Raw genomic sequence first — 10772 nt, forward strand, 5'->3', positions numbered from 1 at the left:
AGCATAGCTGCTGCCATTAGGAATGGGTCCAAGTGGAACAAAACCTGCCTGTAGAAGCAACCAATAATTTGGAAGACTAAGGTTCCCATCCTGACTATGATCCATGAATACTACTCAGAATCCATTAGAGAGAGATGAAATGTAAGTGACTGTGAACTAAGGTTTACTTTAGATTTGTTCAGTGCTCATTACAATGGCACTAGCGTGAATAATAGTCCATCTTCCACAGCAGTCATTTTCTTCAGGCAACTGGTCTCTGTATTCTGGAGATCAGCTGAAATCCTGGAAGCTCTCCAGGCTTCACGTGGATCTTAGCAACCCAACCCTGTGAGTAAGAATACCCCACAAGAAGGTATAAGGAGCAGTGGAAGTCTGTATGGGGTGGGAAAGAGAAATGAACAAAAACTGTCCTCTCTCTTGCAAGCAGAAAACCAAGGCATATTCTTCTACCAATCCAGCTTTATATGACAATGAAATACACTGTGCAGTGAATCTGTTCCTCAAAAAGTTCCTCAAACTATTGTCTGTGTACTTCAGACCAGTCCAATTACTTTCATAGGTCAATACTGAGGCGTACATAAAATGTTGTAAGAAAAAGAAGAAAAAGAAAAAGAAAGAGAAGAGGAAGGGGAAGAGGAAGAAGGAGAAGAATAAGGAGGAGGAGAAGAAGGAGAAGGAGGAGGAGGAGGAGGAAGAGGAGAAGGAGGAGGAGAGTTGGTTCTTATATGCTGCTTTTCTCTAGCTGAAGGAATCTCAAAGCAGCTTACATTCACCTTTCCTTTCCTCTCCCCACAACAGACACCCTGTGAGGCACCCTGATATCACTGCTCGGTCAGAACAGCTTTCTCAGTGCTGTGGCGAGTCCAAGGTCACCCAGCTGGTTGCATGTGGGAGAGGAGTGGGGAATCAAACCCAGCTCACCAGATTTAAAAGTCCGCACTTCTAACCACTACACCAAGCTGATACACCAATAGACAATGTTAATACAACAAATCTTAGATTCCTAAATGGGAATGAACATAAATCAAATGCAAGCCTAGAAATGTAACAATTAATGCCATGAGGATCAACCTGGTCTCTCCAAGAAATATAAGCATACAGTTCTGCTCATTGTGCTTTTTGTTTGTTTCAAAAGAATAGCCAGACCTAATTTGTATAATAGCTTGTATTGGTTGGGAGTCTCTATTTGAATGGATTAGATCTTACAGTGTAATTGTTAGATATTCAAAACCATTTGTGTTAATGAAAATACAGCAAAATTCTTTTGTTATCTTCCCATGTAGAGGATTTGCCTGCACATGTTCTTCCTTCTGCTGGAAAACTGAAACAAATAACCATCACACACAACCCATTCAAAGAAGTAAGGAGTCCCAAGTGCACTTAAAGGCAAAACAGCAAAAACAGCCCACTGAGATCGATGTGACCCCTACAGAGTTGACTGCTTCAGGGAGATGAATCATGCTCCGAGTGTACAAATGCTAAACAAATGTGAATCTGGGAGCATGATGCTAGAGTCCTTCTATTGTTATCTGAACTGCTTAATATATTATTTCAGAAGGAAAGAGAATGACTTTTCATAGGATAATTGTAATCAATGTCCTTGCACAAGCACACAAAAGAAGGAGGGTGAAAAAGCCCAATAATATGAAATTATTATGTTAGTATTGCCAGAGGGAGCATTGCAGTATGAATGTTGATTACATTTTAGCTTGAGTCCAATATTTAAATTTTTTGTCTGGGCTGGAATGTCAGCACTGATTGCATTGTACTTATATTTTATTTACTATGAGCAGATCAAGACTGGAAGTCTTTGTGCTGGATATTTACATGCAATAGGTGGAGCAATATAGGGGAGAAGAACTATTCCTACCTACCTGTGCAAATCCAACAAAGGTGTGATTTTTAGTGGGGGACCCAAGCATCCTGATAGCAAGTAATCCAATGTAATCCAGAAATGTATCGAATGTATATGTGCTTCAGCAGCTATACAAATCTCCAGCAAGCTTTCTCAAGTAAAATACATTTTGGGGTATTAGTCTATTCCCAAATATAACTGCAGAAACTTAAGCCAAGAACAAAGTGTACTTTTCTTTCCAAGTGTGCAAAGAGGAGAGAGGGCTAGGAAGTCAACAAGTATATCACTGAAGATCAAGAGGGAAGTAAAGGAACCTGGATATATTTCCAAATAAGGACTGGAAAGGATATATGCAGGCAAGCAGGAGATGCCTTTAAAGGCATCTTGGTTGCCTCTTTGAAGTGGGATTTTCAGAGGGAAATTCAAACCAGTCCAAATCAGATCAATCTGAATAAATAACCTTTTAATAGAAGACTGTGGGCTGTGGATATAATTCTTTCTAAGACAAACTACTAATGCTCCATAAGTCTGCCATGGATATGTGCCCGGATTGCTGATAGGTCTTGCTTAATGGTTCACCAGCATGGTACAAATCAAAGTCTATTTGGAGCTGCTGTTGTCCTTGGAAAGTGTGATGAGATCCAGAGGAGACTCTTACTATCTTTTAAAGTGATAAATTGATTTCTAGAGAAGAAAGACATCACTTTTGGGTTTTCCCTGAAAATGACATGTCATTAGCCTGACACAATTAAAAAAAAAAAAAAAAGCTGCTCTGAACAACCAGGGGAAGAGTACTGTGCTCTTGCCCTATTCCCTCCCACATGCACAGTGGAAAATCCCTTTGATTTTTCTTGCTTGCTTGCTGGGCAGCCCCTATATCCATTTTATTCTTATTTGTTTGTCTATGGCTGTCCGACCTAGCAGCTTTATTATACAGAGAGATGCTGGCCCAGCCCTGGGAACTGAGAAAATAGACAAAATCACCTTCTTATATTCAGCTACTGAAATGACACACAAGAAGCTTTGGAAAGTTCAACATAAACGAGAAAAGGTCAGGTAGAATCAGGGGTAGGATGTATGAGGTGAACCGATAATAAAATGGATACAACTTTGTAATCACACTAAATCTAGATTATATGTCACCAACAAATGATTTTTCTTTTCAACAATGACTTTGAAACTTGGAGAAGAGAGGCTTTCTTTTCATCATCTGCTTAAACACTCAAGCACAGGTTCTTGAGTTTTACTGACCTCTAAGATTTAGAAGACAAGTAGAAATAACCAAAGCCCCACAATCCTTCTTCGTACACAGACCAGTATCACTCTTGTTTCAAGAGCTAACTCCCTTTTCATTGGGCAAGGATTACTTCTCTTAATTAGAAATTCTTTCCCTTTTCAGCTTGAATGCGGATCTTCTGTGATCCTCTCGTGCCTCTTTGCCTCTCTTCTCCAACTATCAGTTCCTAACTGGCATTTATTAACTAACTCCCCAAGATTCCAATTGAACTCCCTGTCAATCAAAGGTTTTTGGACTCTGTGAGGTATTATCCATCACAAGATGGTTGCCAGTATGCAGTCTCCTGTCCAGAGGCATATCTATGGAAAATAGTATCTATGGCACGCACTGAAAGTATGCCCCTGTCTATCTGACACCCATCTTTTAGATAACTACCACAATACCAGTTCAAAAATAAAAAGGTCATTAATATTTTAATTAACTATGGCACTAAATAAAAATTATAACTGCGTTTTCCTTGTTTTCACTGATGCTAATTGGTCTATGATAGGATCAAAGTTTATTATCAGTTTCCCTTTTTTCTCAGCAAAGCAAGCTCACAGAATCTACCATGCGATATCCAAAACTGGATATAAGCCTTAATATTTCAAAATTGTAATACTGGAATGTAATAGAGGATGGATATTGACTATTCAGGAAAAACAGAATAGATCAAAGAAGTGGAGGAGTGGCACTGTATGTGAGGAAGGGAAATTCTAGTGAAGGAGAGTATATCTACAGTGGAAAGCATCTGGGTGAAAATAAGCGAGGGGAAAACAAACAGTGTGGTGGTTGGTGTCTGCTACCAACTGCCTGACCAATGAGAGGGTGTGGATGCTGCACTTTGTGAGCAGCTTGAGAAAATATCCAAGCGTCAGGACCTTGTCATCATGGGTGACTTCAATTTCCCAGATGTGTGCTGGGAAAAAAACTCTGCAAAGCATCCTCAGTCATGCAACTTTCTAACCTGCATGGCTGACAATTTCATTTATCAAATGGTAGATGAACCCACAAGAGGTTCAGCCATACTGGACTTAATACTGACCAACAGGCAAGAGTTGGTGGATGAGGTGAAGGAGGTGGGGACCCTAGGGGGGAGTGACCATGTCCTCATCGAATTCCTTTTGAGATGGGGAGCCAAGGAAGCTTGTAGCCAGACGCGGATGTTGGATTTTCGTAGGGCAAATTTTTATAAACTCAGAGACATGATGAGTGTCATACCATGGATGAGAATGCTGGAAGGGAAGGGAGCATGTGAAGGGTGGACGCTACTCAAACAAGAGCTATTGCATGCTCAATCAATGACTATCCCAGAAAGACAAAAACACTGCAGGAGCTCTAAGAAGCCTATTTGGATCAACAGAGAACTTAAAGAGGAACTAAGAAAGAAAAGGGAGATGTTCAGGAAATGGAGGGAAGGACAGAGCTCTAAAGAAGAGTACCTACAGGTCACCAGGCACTGTACATCAATCATCAGAAAGGCCAAAGCTGAGAGTGCGCTAAGATGGGCCAGGGAAGCCCACTGTAAAAAGAAAAGATTTTTCAGTTATGTCAGGAGCAAACGTAAAGTAAAGGAGGCAATAGGCCCACGGTTGGGTGTGGATGGACAAACTCTAACGAAGCAGAAAGCAGAAAGGCTCAGCACCTATTTTACATCTGTTTTTTTCCCACAGGTCAAAGGGTTTAGGCACATCTAGAGATGGCAGTAGCCAAGAGATAGTGAATGGGTGGCAGGTTGACATGGACAGAGAGGTTGTTGAGAGGCATTTAGCTGCACTGGATGAGTTCAAATCCCCTGGGCCGGATGAAATGCACCCGAGAGTGCTCAAAGAACTTTCCGGAGAACTTACAGAACCCTTGTCCATCATCTTCGGAACCACTTTAAGGACTGGAGATGTCCCAGAGGACTGGATGAGAGCAAAAGTTATTCCGATCTTCAAAAAAGAGAGGAAGGATGACCTGGGAAACTATAGACCAGTGAGGCTGACCTCTGTTGTGGGTCAGATAATGGAGCAGATATTAAAGGGAGCGATCTGCAAACATCTGGAGGGCAATTTGGTGATCCAAGCATGGATTTGTCTCCAACAGGTCCTGTCAGACCAACCTGGTTTCCTTTTTTGACCAAGTGACAGGTTTTCTGGATCGTGGAAATTCAGTTGATATCATTTACTTGGATTTTAGTAAAGCTTTTGATAAGGTTCCCCATGATGTTCTGATGGATAAATTGAAGGACTGCAATCTGGATTTTCAGATAGTTAGGTGGATAGGAAATTGGTTAGAGAACCACACTCAAAGAGTTGTTGTCAATGGTGTTTCATCAGACTGGAGGGAGGTGAGTAGCGGGGTACCTCAGGGCTTGGTGCTCGGTCCGGTACTTTTTAACATATTTATTAATGATCTAGATGAGGGGGTGGAGGGACTACTCATCAAGTTTGCAGATGACACCAAATTGGGAGGACTGGCAAATACTCCAGAAGATAGAGACAGAGTTCAACGAGATCTGAACACAATGGAAAAATGGGCAAATGAGAACAAGATGCAATTTAATAAAGATAAGTGTAAAGTTCTGCATCTGGGTCAGAAAAATGAAAAGCATGCCTACTGGATGGGGGATACACTTCTAGGTAACACTGTGTGTGAACGAGACCTTGGGGTACTTGTGGATTGTAAACTAAACATACGACACCTGGAGTATTGTGTGCAGTTCTGGAGGCCTCACTTCAAGAAGGACGTAGATAAAATTGAAAGGGTACAGAGGAGAGCGACGAGGATGATTTGGGGCCAAGGGGCCAAGCCCTATGAAGATAGATTGAGGGACTTGGGAATGTTCAGCCTGGAGAAAAGGAGGTTGAGAGGGGACATGATAGCCCTCTTTAAGTATGTGAAAGGTTGTCATTTGGAAGAGGGCAGGATGCTGTTCCCATTGGCTGCAGAGGAAAGGACACACAGTAATGGGTTTAAACTACAAGTACAACAATATAGGCTAGATATCAGGAAAAAAATTTCACAGTCAGAGTAGTTCAGCAGTGGAATAGGCTGCCTAAGGAGGTGGTGAGCTCCCCCTCACTGGCAGTCTTCATGCAAATGTTGGATACACACTTTTCTTGGATGCTTTGGGCTGATCCTGTGTTGAGCAGGGGGTTGGACTAGATGGCCTGTATGGCCCCTTCCAACTCTATGATTCTATGATTCTAAAAATCAGCATCAGTATATATGCAGATCTCTGCTTTTTGCAAATTAAGTTCCTGCCTCATATCTCCAATGCTATAGCAAAGCAGTCTTCCCAAGACTTTCTGGTTCCTGGTTGCAAGGCTTGTCTTAAAGGGACTGCACTCCAGAAGCCCTAACTTCTCTCAGCAGAGATTTGCCTCTTGGATTTATTCCCCTTCCTCTGCTGTCTCCAATCTTCTCCCTACCCCCCCTTCCCACCCCAGTTCATGAAAGGGACTCCTGCTGCGCTTGACTCTCCTCTCCCACTCAGAGCTTTCCCAATGGAGTGCAGAACACTTTCTGTTTAAGTGGGGGGGGGGGAGAGGAAGACCAGAGTTTAAATTGATCTGAATTCAGCAGGATCCACAACGGAAAAAACGAAGTGCAGAATCAGCTTGTGTTGCATATTCTATTTGAAAAGTAAAATAGTGCAAGCTTGAAGTTAATCCCAGGTTTAAAAAAATTGATTGGATCTCAGGCAGGACTGGAAGAAACTAAATTTGCAAATACTCCTTATTGGAAGGGCCAAAAATAGGTTTGGGCCTGAAATGAAAGAGTGGGGGAGAGAAACAGAATGGACAGCTGGTGTTGGAAAGTGCTGTCAAGTCATAGCTAATGTACAGTGACCCCATAGAGTTTTCAAGGCAAGGAAGAACAAGGGCTACCTTTGGCTACCTTTGTGTAGCAATCCTGGAATTCCTTGGTGGTCTCTTATCCAACTATTAACTAGGGCTGACTCTTCTGAGAGCTGTTAAGATTGCAATATTTAGGTCAGAAGGATGGCTAGGACCACACATTTAAAAATCACATCCTAAGTGTTCTATCACAGGTGAAACATATCAGCTGAGGCTATCATGTCTGCAATGAGGTGGGGGTCTTTAGCCTGATACTGCAGTATTTGCTGCTCCAGGATATCTTCAGTGCTAATTTGCTGCTTCAGCACATTCTTCCCCAATTTGCTTCTACTCGCAGACATTCCATCTGGCTGCATCAGTGTGACTGCGAGGGTCCCCCAGTGAGCTTTCCTGAGACCAACCGTTATTTGGCTCCTCTCTGTCCAGATCTGTCCCCTGCAGTGGTCATTCCACCTGGTCACCATGGGACAATTGTAAAAATTATCTCAAAATTTATATATGTTTGCTTGTTTTAGAGTTCCTTTCCTGTTCCTTTTTTCCTTTTGTGTTATGCTTATTCTGTTGAACTGAGCTACGTCAGGAGGGTAAACAAATCAGCACCATGACAAGAAATGTATCTTCGGCCTTCAATATTTCTTCCAGCTACACAACAATAGAATTTATTTTTACCATAATATAATTTAAAAAAATAACTTCCATGCTAATGAAAGTTGCATTCTTTTACTAGATTTTTCTTAGGTTTTCAAAAAATGTTTGATCTATTTATTTAAATTTTGAACAAGCAATAAGTCTTTCAAAGTCTGTATCAGTGATGAAGTAAAAATGCAGCAACAGATCCTAGAAGTTATTTAGAGGTTACTACTGTGTTCGTTTATTGAGACTGTGGTACTATTGTGAAGAAGAGTGAATGAAAAAATGTAAAATAATCCATGTATCAGTGTTATCATATAGGGAAGTATGGTAAGAAAGATATTGTAATTACTGTAATGATACTATTGTAATATTATTGTTTATCTATGACCGTTTATGCACTGGAGGTTTCACGCCGGGCTAAAACAATTCAAAGTTGTCATCTGCAAGTATAAACCTCTTGTTTTACAGCCTGATGATAAAACTTGGAAACCAGAAGTTTCTGATACAAACATAAATATATTTATAGCTTCAGGAGACATGGCAGAGACTGAAAGCAGTTTTTTTAATAACTAAAGGGGAAACATTTTCTGCTATTTGTGATGAAATAAAGTTCTTTTCTAGGAATGGGATATATGGTTAAAGTCATTATGTCAAGTGTACCTCATTTAGACTGTTTCTGCACAGCAGCAGCCATGCTGGGCTGTTGCCAGGTGTTGGTGACGGGGCCATTTGCCTCGCTGCTTCCTGTGTCCCCACGGGAGGCCATTTTCAGTGGTGGACCTCGTAAGCCCCAGATTTCTGGCTGCATATGAGGCAGCCGAGGCAGAAAGTTTCCGCCACATGGGGGAGGGGCATTTTCATGATGGTGGGATTGCGTAACAATGCAGTCCCACCTTTTGTGAAAATAAAGTCTGTTTCCCCACAGGATAGACTGAGGGTGCAATACACATTGCATTTTTCTTGCCACAAATCAGGAGTTAATTATGAAACAAACCACTGAAGTGTTGAAAACCACTGACAGTCATTTTGTCCCATTCTGTGTTCTGAAGTATAACTCTCTAATAAAAGCAGAGAATCTGGAACAAGACGTCATGTCTGTGATACATGGGTATGTGGATTTAAAAAAATAAAATCCAGATGGTTGACACAACAGTGTGAGGGAATGGGAGAAATGTTTGTTGACCACTTTGAACTGGGGTGAGTGAGCACCGAAGAAGGCCTTCCAGAATCAAAGGAAAGCCATTCAAGGAACCTACTTCGCAACTCAGTTTTATAACTAAGCTTTTAGTAACAGGGCACAAGCAATTACTTAGCACTACTCAGGCAACTCATATCACAGGTAAGAACAGAAATACTTCTGAACATGAATGGGCTTTCTTGGTCATGAAACCAAACCTTTGGAATACCCTCCCCAGAGAGACAAATCTGTCTGCCTCTGTAGGTTTCTTCCTCCAGTGCCTGAAGGGTTTTTGTTTGTTTGTTTCATTTAGTATATCCCCAAAAAACAGCTCTTGACCTGCCTCTCTGATTTTAGTGTTGTTTTATGTGTTTTTATTGAATTATTCTATTATAAACATTTTAATTGCTCAGAACTTCCATAGCCCCGCTATTCTACTCCACCTTACACTGTTTTTAAATTGGGTTAAAGCAGTGACCAACAATGTTGTTTGTATGCATGTTTTTATGACTAGAAGTTTAAACTGTTCCTCTTTGAGATGTTCCTAGTGGATTTACGCTCTCTAATTCAGAAAGTTCCTTAATCATTTTGATTCCTCTCCTGCCCTCCACCCATCAGCCTATGAGTGAGAAATTCAGTGAGGTCCTTGTGGCTTCATAAAGAACAATGAGACGTTTCCTCTGTAATCTTATGGAGGATGTTAGGGTACTCAAAATATGAATAATTTTGAGAGGCTCCCTAGTGTTGGTCCTGGCTCACATAGAAATATTTTATACAATGATTCAGATACATTAGCACGTTGCTCTGGTTGAATCTCTTATGTAAAAGAAACAAGAAAAATATTACAAATTGAGGAAAAGAGAAAATAATCCAGAGCATAGCAATGACTAATGCAGGACAATTTAAAAGCATATGGTATAATTCAACCATCAGCCTGAGGCATCCTCCAAGCACAAGATGGATGATAATGCCTCAGTGTCACATCTCCTTAGTATTCTCTGAGGCAGGTTTGTCAAGTGTGAGGCCAAGCTTCCCAGAGCAGCTGACCTCCTGCTGTGTTGCTGTAATGAGTAGAGCAGAGAGTGTGAAACAGCTGCCTGCAAAAGTAGAGCTCATCACTCTCCCTTCTCATTCCTATAAAGGGCATTAAAACAGTGTGTTTTTGAAAGACAATACCGTTTGATGCACAAACTGTTCTTTAACAGTTCACTGAAGGCAGGTACCCAGTTACTTCTGTACCAAAGTCCTCAAGGTTAGTCTACTAGACTTTCCCTTTTCTGTGCAGGAGAACTTTTCCACAGGCAATGCTCCATGACCTCACTGTACCATATGGCACAGTTTGTCAAACCAGGGTGAGGTGCTGTACATCAGGGACAGATAAGATCATTCTAGGAACATCTGGCGCTAGCATGGAGACTCTTCATGTGACTAGCAGGATCCACATGGCAATTTGCATTAGGTGTTAGGTGGGGATGGAGAATAGCCACAGCCAGGTAAGATTTTAGAGCTGAATGAGTTTAATTTGAACTAAAGCTTATCAGATCTTGGCCCCAAAGGCCTGTTTTCAAGGTCTAGCAAGATCCTATTCTCATGCCAACAAAATAGTTATATTTTTCAAAGTAGTGCTAAATGGGAATAACAAAGTCATGTCCATCAGTCTCAAGTAAAAATTTAGAGGAGAAAGTATATTTGTAATAACAAAATCAGACTTACAAGGACTAAGCAATGGTCATTTGGTTCAGTGTTCCATATTTTTCAGGTAGAACTACTGGAAAGTAAATTTCCAATAGCTCAGGGTACCAGCTGTAGCCGTGAATGTTCATCTTCCCTGTTGTTGGCATTAGTCCATCTCTTTTAGTCTGTGACCAGTCTATCTGTTATTCAAAACTGAAGAGGGTTTGATACACAGAATCAAATAAGGGTAGGTATTGGAGTCTGCTTTTCTACCTTCTTTCTTTCCCTCCCTCTCCAAACTTCTCCCTTGGC

General features: G+C 41.2%; 1 long non-coding RNA gene across 1 annotated transcript in view; it reads left to right on the forward strand.

The window, feature by feature from the left end:
* The window catches only part of LOC143842637 (uncharacterized), a 57258-nt gene extending 49665 nt beyond the window's left edge, over positions 1–7593 (forward strand). The window contains exons 2-3 of the long non-coding RNA XR_013233245.1: positions 1284–1360; positions 7314–7593. This is a non-coding gene — a long non-coding RNA (uncharacterized LOC143842637). The remainder of the gene's footprint in view (positions 1–1283; positions 1361–7313) is intronic.
* The last annotated feature ends 3179 nt before the right edge of the window (positions 7594–10772 follow it).

Source organism: Paroedura picta, chromosome 8, assembly GCF_049243985.1.
Source record: "Paroedura picta isolate Pp20150507F chromosome 8, Ppicta_v3.0, whole genome shotgun sequence".
In the NCBI taxonomy this organism is placed as follows: Eukaryota; Metazoa; Chordata; class Lepidosauria; order Squamata; family Gekkonidae; genus Paroedura; species Paroedura picta.